Consider the following 13,908-nt stretch of genomic DNA (forward strand, 5'->3'; position numbering starts at 1 on the left):
TCAGTATTGCATATGTGCCTGTTGTCGAAAATAATTGAATTTTGAAAGTGCTCGCAGGGATCTGATGTGCATATCTGCAGTTTATGGGTACATGTAAAAGACTCAGCATCAAGTGCAAGTGAACGGTCCCACAGGCCCGGAGTCGATCATGCAAATAGATTCGCTGCACAAATTTGTGACCAGAAAAGATATGCCACATGAAATGGCATGCAAGGAAGTGTTGAAAATATTGCACAGTTAATAAAACGCCTAAGCTATTAATATGTGGCTTGATGCACTCGTTATGCAAAACGGAGGTGAGGCGTGCAGACAGGAAACAAGAGTAGAGTATTTACAAGCAAACAACACGCGCGCCGCCCACTTCTCTACTCTTGTGTCCTGTCTGCACGCCTCACCTCTGTTTTGCATAATGAATCCTTACGAACTAGCTCAGCTTTCTGTCGTTCTAAGTCTCGATGCACTCTATTTCGTCCGCATTAGGCACTCGCCTCTTGATTACTTCGTGGCACAGAAATACTCGGTCATCAGGCTGTTTTTCTGCTGTGGCCTTTGTAGAAGCATGATTGTTCAAAGTGCAACAATTAAACAGATTCTTTGAGTTGCTTGTGGCTTCGCCAGTACAATTCCGGTGCGCTGGTCCGCCTGTCCAGCAATTTCCTACTGAAGGGAAACCTGCAAATAAAAACACCGCTCCGCATGCAGAAAAATGCTCTACTGTGACGCTTCTCGAACGATTGTGATGTACCACAAGAGCTGCCTACTCGCGTGATATTCTCAACAAGGAGATAAATTCGTTTACTTACATGTGAAGGTATATGCCAGACCACTTCGGGGCTTCGGTGGCACATAAGGCACGAGTGTGTCATAGCGTCCGATGTCGACGCGCGATCGCATGTCAAACGAAACTACTACGCATCCAAAAAACAGATTCGAAACCGAAATTCGTGTCATCCTTTATTGCATGAATGCGTACATCGTGATTTACATAAGTCACGGACTTAGCGATCGCTTTCTGTAAACCTAATATTAACGTACCACCTTCATAAAGCCATCAGGTATGCGTTTTTAGGTGACAAAGCATAAGGTGACCTGTACTTGTTCTCAGCTCTTTCAATAGTAATTGCGCTGGCCACATTGACCAGTAGCAACAGGGCGGCGCCCTAGAGGTTCCCACTTTTCCGTCCCAGCTTTTCCTCTAGAGTTGTTCTACTAACTCTATGGAAAAGTGGGAACCTCTAGGGCGCCGCCCTCTTGCTACTGGTCAATGTGGCCAGCGCAATTACTATTGAAAGAGCTGAGAACAAGTACAGGTCACCTTATGCTTTGTCACCTAAAAACGCATACCTGATGGCCTGATGGCTTTGACATGCGATCGCGCGTCGACATCGGACGCTATGACACACTCGTGCCTTATGTGCCACCGAAGCCCCGAAGTGGTCTGGCATATACCTTCACATGTAAGTAAACGAATTTATCTCCTTGTTGAGAATATCACGCGAGTAGGCAGCTCTTGTGGTACATCACAATCGTTCGAGAAGCGTCACAGTAGAGCATTTTTCTGCATGCGGAGCGGTGTTTTTATTTGCAGGTTTCCCTTCAGTAGGAAATTGCTGGACAGGCGGACCAGCGCACCGGAATTGTACTGGCGAAGCCACAAGCAACTCAAAGAATCTGTTTAATTGTTGCACTTTGAACAATCATGCTTCTACAAAGGCCACAGCAGAAAAACAGCCTGATGACCGAGTATTTCTGTGCCACGAAGTAATCAAGAGGCGAGTGCCTAATGCGGACGAAATAGAGTGCATCGAGACTTAGAACGACAGAAAGCTGAGCTAGTTCGTAAGGATTCATTATGCAAAACAGAGGTGAGGCGTGCAGACAGGACACAAGAGTAGAGAAGTGGGCGGCGCGCGTGTTGTTTGCTTGTAAATACTCTACTCTTGTTTCCTGTCTGCACGCCTCACCTCCGTTTTGCATAACGAGTGCATCAAGCCACATATTAATAGCTTAGGCGTTTTATTAACTGTGCAATATTTTCAACACTTCCTTGCATGCCATTTCATGTGGCATATCTTTTCTGGTCACAAATTTGTGCAGCGAATCTATTTGCATGATCGACTCCGGGCCTGTGGGACCGTTCACTTGCACTTGATGCTGAGTCTTTTACATGTACCCATAAACTGCAGATATGCACATCAGATCCCTGCGAGCACTTTCAAAATTCAGTTATTTTCGACAACAGGCACATATGCAATACTGACATAATCCGGAATACCACTAAGCAGCTGGGACACATTTTTGTTGACCATACTCGCAGGTAAAATAAGTACATCATGTGGACAGCTCCAGCTCATTTTCCTTAAGTCAGTGTGTACAAGGGTTATGCAAAAATAATTTTTTTTCTCGCGCACCGATTATTTTGCTTTATAAGCAAGAGAACCCACCACGTTAGTGTAACGTATCTTGTGCATCACACTAATATGTGCTTTCATTTACCAAGTGAGATGAGTTACTTTTATGGCTCATTCAGTCATATCACACTGCAAGCTGCATTCATCAATCTTCAATGGGATTTTGCAAATGTTTAATGAAACATGTTTCCCTTTTATGCAGATATGCAATGGCAAGCCCTTCCGTGTGTTCCAAAGGTAAAATTTAAGCTCTAAATTAAAGAAGACATTTCTAGTCAGAAACAAGCAAAAATAGTGAATGCAGAGTATCAGAAGCCCAAGGTACAGAAATTATGAGAAGTGTCGAATGATTTTAAGGAAAGAGTCGTATTTAAAAATGCAAGACCCTTTAGTGGAGGTCAAGCAAGTCAATATAGGTAGAATACTCTGCAAAATTATGCGAGTGAGGGGATGTCAAACAATGGGTCAGGAAATGCATTGTTTTTCTGCAAAACAAAAGCTGATTGCCATTACATAAGTCACTTTAGCATCATGATAAATTCAGAAATAAACCAAAAAACAAGACACGCAAAAATAAACAAAACATTTAATGATATTTCAGCAGAACTTTTTGTTGGGCTAGTTGGTGCATATTACTGAAGTACTATAGCGCCAAACAGACGACAGAAGAAGAAGAGACACGGACATAAGCGCTCGTCCGTGTCTCTTCTTGTGTCGTCTGTTTGGCGCTATAGTACTTCAGCCATTTAATGATGCTCTCTCCACACTGGGATAAATAAAAACAAACACATCACATCTAATGTGGACATATCAGATGCCTTGTGAAACATAAAGGAACAATTCAGTTTCGAGCTATGGCACTTGCCGCATAGATGTGGGGGGGCCTTGCACCAATAGTGATAGTTACCACTGCATTTAGAAATTGAAAGCATTCGTGCAGACAAGGATGATTCTTTATATTTTTGGCTACCACTTCAAATGCCTCCACCAAGTGTTACAATGCTGCACGCAGCCATACTAAGGATCTCGCAACAACACCTGCAGGTAAAAAGCAGAAGCAGTCAAAGTGCTGGTGTGTTCTGGACACTATGTTTGAAAACTTTTAGGCAAGAAGAGTGCAAGAAGCAGACATAACTGCATTTATTTCCATAATTCCCCATTTAAATGGCCTTTTCTTTTTGCTTAGACAATGCCTACGCCTAGCCACAGCAGCTACCTCATACAGACTCCGCAAACCAAGAGGCCGTGGAGGCAAATGCAGGTAAGAGGCAATAAGCAATAGCACTGGTATCGACATTCATCTAATTTCTTTTTATTTCGTTTAGGCAGCCAGCACACCTCGAACAGCCACCTTGACTGCGGGTGTGTCACCCTAGTCGCCAAGGAAACATTTGAGGGAAAGTGACAGGCAATGTGAACAGCCACTCCTCCATGTAAACAATACTCTTTCTCTCGGATGACTCCTACGCCTCACCACGCCAGCACACTTGTGCACAAAGATGCCGCAGAGGCACATGCAGGTCAGAGGCAAGAAGCAGTGGCACTGGTGTCGACATTTACCCAATTTCTTTTTCTTACACTGAGGCAGCCAGCACACCTCGAACAGCCACCTCGACTGCGGGTGTGTTAGTTGATCCCTGTTGTACATATGCTCATAATAAACTTCAGTAAACTTGAACTTCATAATAAACTTGAAGGCAAATGGTACATTGATGCATTGTATTTTTGAACATTTATTGTACACATACAATATATGTTATACTTTGCAGTGCTACAGAGCGTATTTTGAAGCTTCCCCCTATATTTTGCACCTTTAATTACGTATGTGTTGTGTGGCCCTCAATGCAGTTCATGTTGTAGCAGCTGCTTTGTCTGTGTATCGCACATTGGCTTAAGCTCGTGATATCCACATACTTCTCTCACATATACAAAATAAAGTTCTATGTAGTCCTCAGTGTTACAACAAAAAATGAAAGTAAACAATCCGATCGTGGAATTATGTTTATTACAGTGATTCCTACGACAGTTACTGACAAGTTGACAACTTGAACTGGTCAATCGGTCCATAGCCGCCTCTATTTTTCAAAAATAAAGGAGGCTATGATCCGTCATGGCAAGGAATTGTATGTATACATAAAAAAAGGGGGGTATGTATGTGTGTGCTTGTAGTGGGGGTATAGGATTAGGGCTGTACGAAAAAATGTACCAACACCGTCCTCTAGACCCATTCCGTTGAGGTACCGTAACAAAACGTATTATGCATAAAGTTCATACAACCAACTCTGATATTACTACAGACGCCAGGCGACGCGAGCTACATTTGTCATGATGCATTCGCGACTGCACCGGATGCCCTCCACATTATTCTCGTTAATCGTGCTCTCTGCGTCGAGGCAAAAGAAAGACCATGGGCGCAGGTGCCTTTAAAGTATCTCGACCTTGCGAGGCACGGCTGCGCGTGCCAGGGGAGCTGTCCGTGCGAACACTCCCTGGCACACACCTGCCTTGGCGGCCCCAACCTACGTACCGTTCTGCTTCGAGCTTTGATCCCCCCACTGTCCCTCGGGTGCCCTGGAGTTCCTGCGCCGCCTGCTCTACTACCATCTCAGGTGCTCTCCTGAGACTTCCGTTTGTCGGTTACATGTGCCCTACAGCTGGATCATTACTTATAATAATAAAAAACCCGATCTATCGTCACGACGATAGATCGCGAAAGCGGCTTTTGCAACATACCGCGCCCGTGCGAAGATAATTACGGAACGCCAACGAGGAATCTGACCACAGCTTCCAACTCGTAACGTCGTCGAGTGACACTCCTGCAACAGGCGTGACCGCTGAAAACCGCATACCGCCAGAAGCTTGAACAGGATCATCCCTCGGTTGCATAACTGCCAGCTCTACGGCCAACATGGACCACACCCACACCATCCCGCAACATAGAATAAAGAACCGACTTATGAAGCCCAAACACACGGCTGCACGCACACATCACAACACTTCAAGCGAGACGCCACGCTGCTACGCTGCTACTGTTGCCGGATTAAAACTGACTACTGTCACCAAGTCTAGCAAGCGTCTCAGGAGCTGGCAACCTCGGCGCGTAGCAACATGGCGGCGCTCTTGAGGTTCCCGATTTTAATGCATGGGCCCTATGGGTAGCTTGTCCTCTAGAGTCAGTATAGTAATTCTATGGGTTTTCTAGCCAGCGGGTGCACTACTACGTGATTGTATGACTACTCCGCTGTACTCCGCATTCGCTGTTCGCTATGTTTTACTTGGGTGTTGCGCTCTATATTTTATCGTAAAGTAATCGTGCAAGGCCCAGCGCCGTTCACGAATAATGTCGCCGAGAAGACAATTCGGAAATTACTTATGGGACCCGTCCATCGACGTGCCCATACGCTCAAAATAGGTTCAAAAACGTACATCAGTCGGTGCTTCGTCTGCCGCGTTGGACAGTGAACTGGGTTGTACTGATGCAAGTGAACAGAATTTCTGCGAAAACGAAGCAGACGCAGGCCACATCGCACCATTCCCTTCAATTGACGCTGCAACTGAAGACTGTCATCCATTGGAAAGCACGCATGAAACCTTGTCTACCTCGTCGTCTGAGAGCAGCGAATCGGAATGTGACGCTGATTGCGCTGACGTGTATCCTGACCCCGGCGAGCAGCATTTTCCGAGAGCCTGGAAGGATGACTTGGTAAGCGTTGTGGTGTCAGGCGTAATTTCCAGATATTATTTTGTTGCTGTGACGTCTTATTTTGCCCCGCTGTAACGCCTGCCGCAGGTCATCTCCTGAAGCTTATGCAGCGTAGTGACCGAGTCGTATAGTGAAAATATTGACGTGATGGAATGAAGTAGGGAGCGTACCGATGCGGTCATTGCTCGCAGCAGTTATTTCTCCCAATTAAGGAGAAAACCGCGCTGTTAAATTCATATTACTGATGTAAACACAGTTTACGTCAGTAAACTGTGTTTACTGATGGTAAAGCATTAGTAAACCGGTGCTGGTAACGTGGAGCTGAGGCAGGAAAAGAGCACCGCAGAGCCTTAGAATACGTAATGTGCTGATGGAATTTCCTAGGGTTTTCCTTTAACGTTCAGGCGTTATCTTAGCGCCTGTTCTAGCATATATACATAATGCGTGCGTGCGTGCGTTCGTGTGTGTGTGTGTGTGTGTGTGTGTGTGTGTGTGTGTGTGTGTGTGTGTGTGTGTGTGTGTGTAATTTTGTCGTGTTGTGGCCAAAGCCTGCTTTTTTTGGGGTTGTTTGCAAATGAAGCCCTCAAATCTTCCTTGAACATCTGTCGTTATTTAATAGTACTCCAAAAGTACATGTTAAAAATATCTGCTGTCCCGAAGCACACATTTCATGGCAAGACAGTGCTTAGTCTCACTGTGCTGCATGTATACCATGGCTGCTTTAAAGAGGTTTCTTTGGTGGCCATCTGGTGTTCAACATGCACAGTTGGCACCTGCATTATTTCGAGGCAGGTTCACAAAGTAAAAGGGGTAGCTTAAAATGGTGCATTAAAGTTAGTTGCCAGGTTAAGTAACATGTTAGCCAGTATAAACTCAGTGCCACAAGATAACTCATGAAGCCCTTGTCATGGCAGGACTTTCTGTCCAATTTACTGTGCAGGTAACAAAACAGGCATCTACAAGTGTATGATTGTAATGTTGTACTTTTTCTAACACCACCATTGTTTGCTACCATTCCTCTCTGCTTAGGATGAAGACCTGTTTCCTGGAGCCAAGCTTACGAAAGCCGAAAGCCTCTTAATGGTCATGGCCCACAGCTTGCGCCATGGCTGCTCAAAAGAAGCCACCGATAGCTTAGTGCAGCTTCTCAGAGCTCACTTGCCAGAAGGTGTCGCGTACCCAACATCAAAGTATACTTCTTTTTTGACACTTTGCCGGATCCGAAAAGCAGTATGCTAAGCACTTATACTGTAGTGTGTGCTTTGGGTATATTGGTGAACTACCAGAATTACCAGGAAATGATGTGGTTGGCAGTCGGTGCAATGTGAACTATGCGAGTGGCAGCTTACTGAAAAGCTCATCATTTTTTCTTGTAATGGATCTGAAGGGCCAAATTCCAGATGTGTTAGAATCAGGAAAGCTGCAATGCAGTAGAACAGGCACTTCCTTTGATGTGTGTGACATCACAAAAAGCTATCAGTACAAGTTGCCTGTGACTTCGAATGACATTACATTGACATTGAATACTGACGGTGTGCCCCTTTTCGAAAGTTCTGATGCGAGCATGTGGTCTCTTCTTTTGATGATTAGTGAACTGCCATGCAAAGAATGTGCACAGACTCTTTTGTTGTCTGGGCTGTGGTTTGGCACAGGGAGGCCATCAATGAACTCTTTTTTGATACAGTTTGTGAAAAGCTGCCGGTTGGAGGAATCGGCTGCTGTTTTGTTCCCCAGTCACATTAATAGGACGCATTCTAGAAAGACAGTACAACCATTAGTTGAAATTCTTTGTGATCATGCATTACCTTCTTGACCCTTGCATCTGCATTCAGGAGCTTGCTACAGTTAGGAGAAAGATGAAGAAGTTTCTTCTTGAGTACCAGGAATTGTACGGTATCACGTACGTGACATATAATGCTCTCCTCTTTTGCATGTTGTCGACAGTGCCGTAAACTGGGGTCCTTTGTGGAGTCACCCTCTTTTTCCATTTGAATTTATGAATGGTACACTTCGACGCTAAGTCAATGGCATCAGATATCCACAATTTCAGATTGCCAACTGTAGCTGGCAAAATTAGATGTTTGCGTAATATTTTGTTTGAGATAAGTGAGTGATAGTTGTCGAAATGGCATGGTGAAGTAACATTTTCCTTAAACTACATAATAAAAGATGAGTAATATGAGATGCCATCAAAGGGCTTTAGACTTGCTTTAGCTATTCGCTGTCTGGAAGTTGCTCACAAGACCTTACAGTCACTTTCATCGCTTGTTACAAAATGAATACTGCAGCTGCATTTTGATTTTCCAACACCATAGAAAATGTTACATTACCTTGCAACAGAGTTCAGTTTTGTTGGAAAGCTCTATGGACTCTTTTGAATTAAGCACATCCTATTTAACCATGCTTGCTTTTGTTAAGTTATTACGTGATGTTGTGCCACATTTTTATGCTTTGTTATGATGTGTGCTGTGAGCAAAAGTGATATATACAGATTTTTTTCATGTATAGTATGCTTTTGTACACTTTTGCGATGCCTGTAAATAATAAAGAGCATTATATGTCTGGTTCCTTGAGTAATCGCTGCTTGGGGGAGTAGCACACAGGTTCACGAGTGGCCCCTCATATTATCACAAGCAATACATTGAAATCATGGGGTGGCACAGAACATGCGTTTCATTTTCTCTTCATTTGCTTATCCACGTCTGCAAATCTGAAAATTGGTGCAGCAACACTGTGTGGCCAACAGCAGTCATCATTTGCATGCTAGATCTAACTTGCAAAATATAGGTCTATTGGGTAATATATTATAAGTCCAAACAGTGTGACATATTTCAAATGAGCTTTTTCATATGAGGACAAAAACACGTTTCTTATTCAACAATCACTTAGTGAAATAGCTAGGGTAATTGAAATGTACACTTGCAGCATGCTAACAAACATCATTAAACAGCATTGCACTTGTATCAATACAAGCAGGGGGCTTGTAAATCTGCATATAGACACTTACATTTAATAAGAAACAAGCAGTGCAATAGAGTCAGAGGTGTATTTTCTTTCATATTGTAGCAGACGGCTATCCTGACTCCCTTTAGGATAGGATGCATACTCATACTGTAACGAGTGTGACCTAGCTGATCCTCGGGCAACAATCACGATGGTTGTCAGTAATTTGCAGATAGTTGCTGTTGCCTTGTTGCAGTGTGCCTGTACTCTATCCTAATTTACACCTCTGGAATATTAAGAAAACATGGATGCCTGTTGAGAAAATGTAGAGCAGAAAAACATGGACAGACAAAAGAAACTAGATGACAAACAAGCATTCGTATCATTCTTTCTGTCTGTGTTTTCTCTGCTCAGTTTGTCAACATGTGGAACAACAAACCCAAACAGCCACAAGCTGAAGAACGCCTGGCTTTCGTCATTCCATCTAATACCTGGTGTCACAGAGCCACTTTCGATTGCAATCAAGCCTGATATGGATCAAATTTGATTGCAATTGACAGTGACAGCTGATAACACTGTCCAATTAAGTGATGTTCATGGAGTTTCAGGTGTTGCAGGTCCAAGGGACTTGTCAAATTTGTCTAATGTGCTGTAAAAATTTCAACATAAAACATTTTTTAAAGGAAAATATTTCGTTTGTCATTGTGAATAGGGCCGTTATCATCAGCTGATTGTATGACACTGTTCTCGACATATTCTTGCTCCTCATTATTATTCGCTCAATTATGCTATTCCTTCATTCTCTTAGTTTTCTGTTTCATTTCTATATTTATGATTTCAGTAGTCTTCAGTATGTAAACAATTGTCCTAAAAAAATTCAATGCTACTTATAGTGCTTGGATCCACACTAACCTTTGGCTAAGCATCGAGACACTGTATCAAACAAATGGTAGTCAGCCTATGATCGCGATAAAGAGGCTCGAACGCGATGCGCGTATTATTGATCCTAATGGAGCAAGATCACGATTGAAAGTGACCATGTGGTACCGGTGTAATCGCAACGTGAAAATACAACGAGAAATCAATTGGAAAGCATTCAACGGAAAAATCATTGGCAGTGGACAACGGAAATTCCGTTGAACTCTCGTTGTGGTGAGTCAACTGGTGTTGAAATTCCATGTACTTTGACTTGACTCAATTATAGTACAACAAATCGACAATGGAAATTCAACACCCATTTTCGTAAGGGAAGGTCTCCAATCATTTGTTGTAACTCGTCTGCATTGTTGTTGAATAGAACAACGTCATCGGCAAACCGAAGGTTGCTGAGATATTTGGCGTCGATCTTTACTCCTAAGCCTTCCCAGTTTAATAGCTTGAATTCTTCTAAGCACGCAGAAAATAGCTTTGGAGAAATTGTGTCTCCCTGTCTGACCCCTTTCTCTATAGGTATCTCCCTGCTTTTCTTGTGTAGAATTAAGGTAGCTGTAGAACCTCGTAGATATTCTAACGCGAAAGACGAGTCAGTAAGACGAGAAACTATTTACAGATTATATTTACAACAACGGTGGCAGCGCTGACAGGTTAGATTCACAGCGCGAGTCCAGTTCGTTCTTCCTTCTCTTTTCTGGAGTGATGGCGCCTACGCGCCTCGTTCAAACAAACAGATACCTCACGCATGTAGCAATATTTTCTAAGCTTTTTACGTAAGCGTTCTGTACTCCTTGATTACGTAGTGCCTCTACGATTGCTGGTATCTCTACTGAATCAAATGCCTTTTCGTAATCTATATAAGCCACATAGAGAGGCTTATTGTACTCTGCAGATTTCGCGATAACCTGGTTGATGACATGGATGTGATCCATTGTAAAGTATCTCTTCCTGAAGCCAGCCTGTTCCCTTGGTTGACAAAATCCAGTGTTAACCTTATTCTATTGGAGATTATTTTGGTAAATATTTTATATAATACTGGGAGCAAGCTAATGGTCCTATAATTTTTCAATTTTGAACGTCTCCTTTTTTGTGGATTAGTATAATGTCGGCATTCTTCCAGTTTTCTGTGACCCTTGCAGTCGATATACACTTCGTATAAAGAGCCGCCAGTTTTCCAAGCATTATGTCTCCTCCATCTTCGATTAAATGGACTGTTATTCCACCTTCTCCTCCCGCTCTTCATCGTTTCATGTCTTGCAGGGCCCTTCTGACCTCATCGCTAGTTATAGGGGAGTTCCTGTATCCTGTTCATTACTGTTTCTAAGTGAGGTATCGTGACTCCTCTGGGTACTGTATACAGGTCAGCTTAGAATTTTTCCGCTGCTTTTAGTGTATCTTCGAGATTGCTTATGATATTATCCTTCTTGTCATTTAGTGCATACATCATGGTTTGTCCTATGCCAGGTTTCTTTTTTACTGATTTCAGGCTGCGTTCATTCTTTTACGGCTTCTTCCGTCTTTCACATGTTATAGTTTCGAATATCAGTTATTTTCGACTTGTGGATCAGTTTTGATAGTTCCGCGAATTGCGTAACGCTGTGCGGCCGCCAGTCCCATACAACCGCGTAGAGCGCAGGACTCTGCGATTCTAGACGTACTGCGCTCACCGCGAAAGCTTAGAAAAACACCCACATAAGCACAGCAGAGAAGTGGCTACGTGAGGCGGTTCGACCGATAACTGTAGAAGCGTCTTTCAAAGCAAGTAATTATTCTCCACTTCCGGCGGCGTTTCCTCTACTTCCTTTTTAAATAAAAAGATGTTGATCCATAAATATTCTCATAAACAACGGTCAACATTTTTGGTTGTTGCGTTGGCTCTCTCCCTTAGTAGATCGCTTAATTTCTCAACTCCTTGCGATTTTTGTTTCCAGTTGCCAATTTTGCACGAAAAGTGCTATACAATTAGGGAAAAACCGACGAGGTAACGGGCGACAGTCATCTTGCTTATGGGTTTAAGGGTTATTGCAGGGTTTCATGATGGACGCTCTTTCACATTATTTTATTTCCCACCTTAATTATCTAACCCATATCACGTGTATATGGTTCCGGGCATCTGCCAGCGTCGCGGGGAGCCGTAACTCAAGGAAATAATGAAGCAAAGGGAAAAGTTAAACGCAATTGGCGTTTTGTCCGGCCGCAACTCGTTCCATGAGAGTATACAGACCAGCTAAGTAACAGCCGCATCCCTCTCCTGGTCCCAGGATCAGCCTAAACAAAGAAGGTTGAACTAACAAAAGCAACAGCTATGCGCGTGACGGTTGAATAGATGGTGACAACTGAACGCATCTCGAGTTAATCGCGCGGGTGCGGAATCTATGAGAAAACTGTCCTTCACATTACAAGAGATGCCGATAACTACCGCCATCTAAAAGGAGTGAAAAAGGCAGCGTAACGCTGACCGATAAACAGCTGCCAAGTCTCAACATTAATCTGGCGGCGCTTTAGGAATGTGTGAGGAGTGGTGGCGTGGGTGGGGAGGGGGGGGGGTATGCCACTTGATTTCGGGGGGGGCCCGGGCCCCCCCGGCCACCCCCCCCTGGGTACGTGCCTGGTGTCAGGAAAGAAAGGAGCAAATTCTCTTACTAAATAAACATTTTAAGTACATGTAAGAAAATGTCGTCTTTAGCTTGATCTATTGGTAGTGATCGGATGCGATCACATTGATCAGTGCAACGAAGGATTTTCGAAAACCAAATAACTTCGTTATAGATACTGTTTTACTTGATGCGCCTTCAAACATTGCTCATGAATGCTCACGTTGTCAATCCGCGCTGTTTCTGTGAATATGCACATCTGCGCAAAATCCGAGCAGAATGGGAAACCCTTCTACACGCATTGTGATGCCAACTCTAACGAAAATTCTGTATAATGGTTTTAGAGAGTGGCACACTCATATTTAACCTTGTTTCACGCTACAACCGTGGTCTAGTGTCATTGCACAGCTATCCGCTGTGTTGCTCGAGATAACTTGATGGTCACTTGGCGAAATATAGCACTGCAGAAACTTACATAATGTCAAACTTGCTTTAAACAAGCAATTACTTAACAATAATTTACTTAACAATACGTTTTGCAAAGTGACTTCCTCGCAAGGCAGGGGTCGTTACACAGAAATAGAGACTTGAGATTATCAACAGTCGTCATTCAATGCGTGTCTCATGATGCACGAACGCTCACACAAGGGTACTCAGGTTCCTATATGGCCTTTCTTAACGTTGGCTCCATGGACATTCCTTATTCGACAATGTTGATCAATATATTTCCTTGATTTTACCTCGAGTTGGTGTATAACAGCACACCCCACATGCATAGAAGTTTCTGCATGGAATCGCAGAAAACGGAATTCAAAGATAGGAGTCAAAGGTTGCAAAATGTGTAATGAACACGCACTTACACACATAACGCCATTCTGTAGCAGGAAACCTTTTTCTATTTCTATCTTTCCCCTATGTCAGAATAAAACCATTCACCACGTCTTCCGTGGACTCTGGTACGACACGTGGATGTGTGCCACCTACTGTGCACTTGTCCAGCGGATCGACGGTCCACTAAAATGAATTGCCCTTTAAAGCGACCTGCATGCACATTTGGCACGTGGGGTGAATACATTACCCATCACCCAAGGCATTGCTGAACTTCCTGCACGAAACACGCTTCCACTCGTTTATGTAATATTTATTACTGCATCGTTGTATTCCTTAAAGCAGCCCTCCTCGAACAAAAAACAAATTCGTACGTGCAGTTTCGCACCACCCCGTATATCTTGCTCGAACACATAGCAAACATCACTGGCAGAGAAGCTTCTGACAGACTATGTCTGTACAGGACCGTCGAGAACTCTACTTGTTCTTACGTGTT

The 13,908-nt window shown here is 43.5% G+C and overlaps 1 long non-coding RNA gene across 1 annotated transcript; it reads left to right on the top strand.

Moving 5' to 3' along the window:
- The first annotated feature begins 3,629 nt into the window (after nt 1-3,629).
- LOC135909054 (uncharacterized) lies at nt 3,630-4,118 on the top strand. Its single transcript, XR_010566544.2, has 2 exons — nt 3,630-3,672; nt 3,737-4,118. It is a non-coding gene; the product is annotated as an uncharacterized lncRNA (long non-coding RNA).
- The last annotated feature ends 9,790 nt before the right edge of the window (nt 4,119-13,908 follow it).

The sequence above is a fragment of the Dermacentor albipictus genome, chromosome 2, assembly GCF_038994185.2.
Source record: "Dermacentor albipictus isolate Rhodes 1998 colony chromosome 2, USDA_Dalb.pri_finalv2, whole genome shotgun sequence".
Classification (NCBI taxonomy): domain Eukaryota; kingdom Metazoa; phylum Arthropoda; class Arachnida; order Ixodida; family Ixodidae; genus Dermacentor; species Dermacentor albipictus.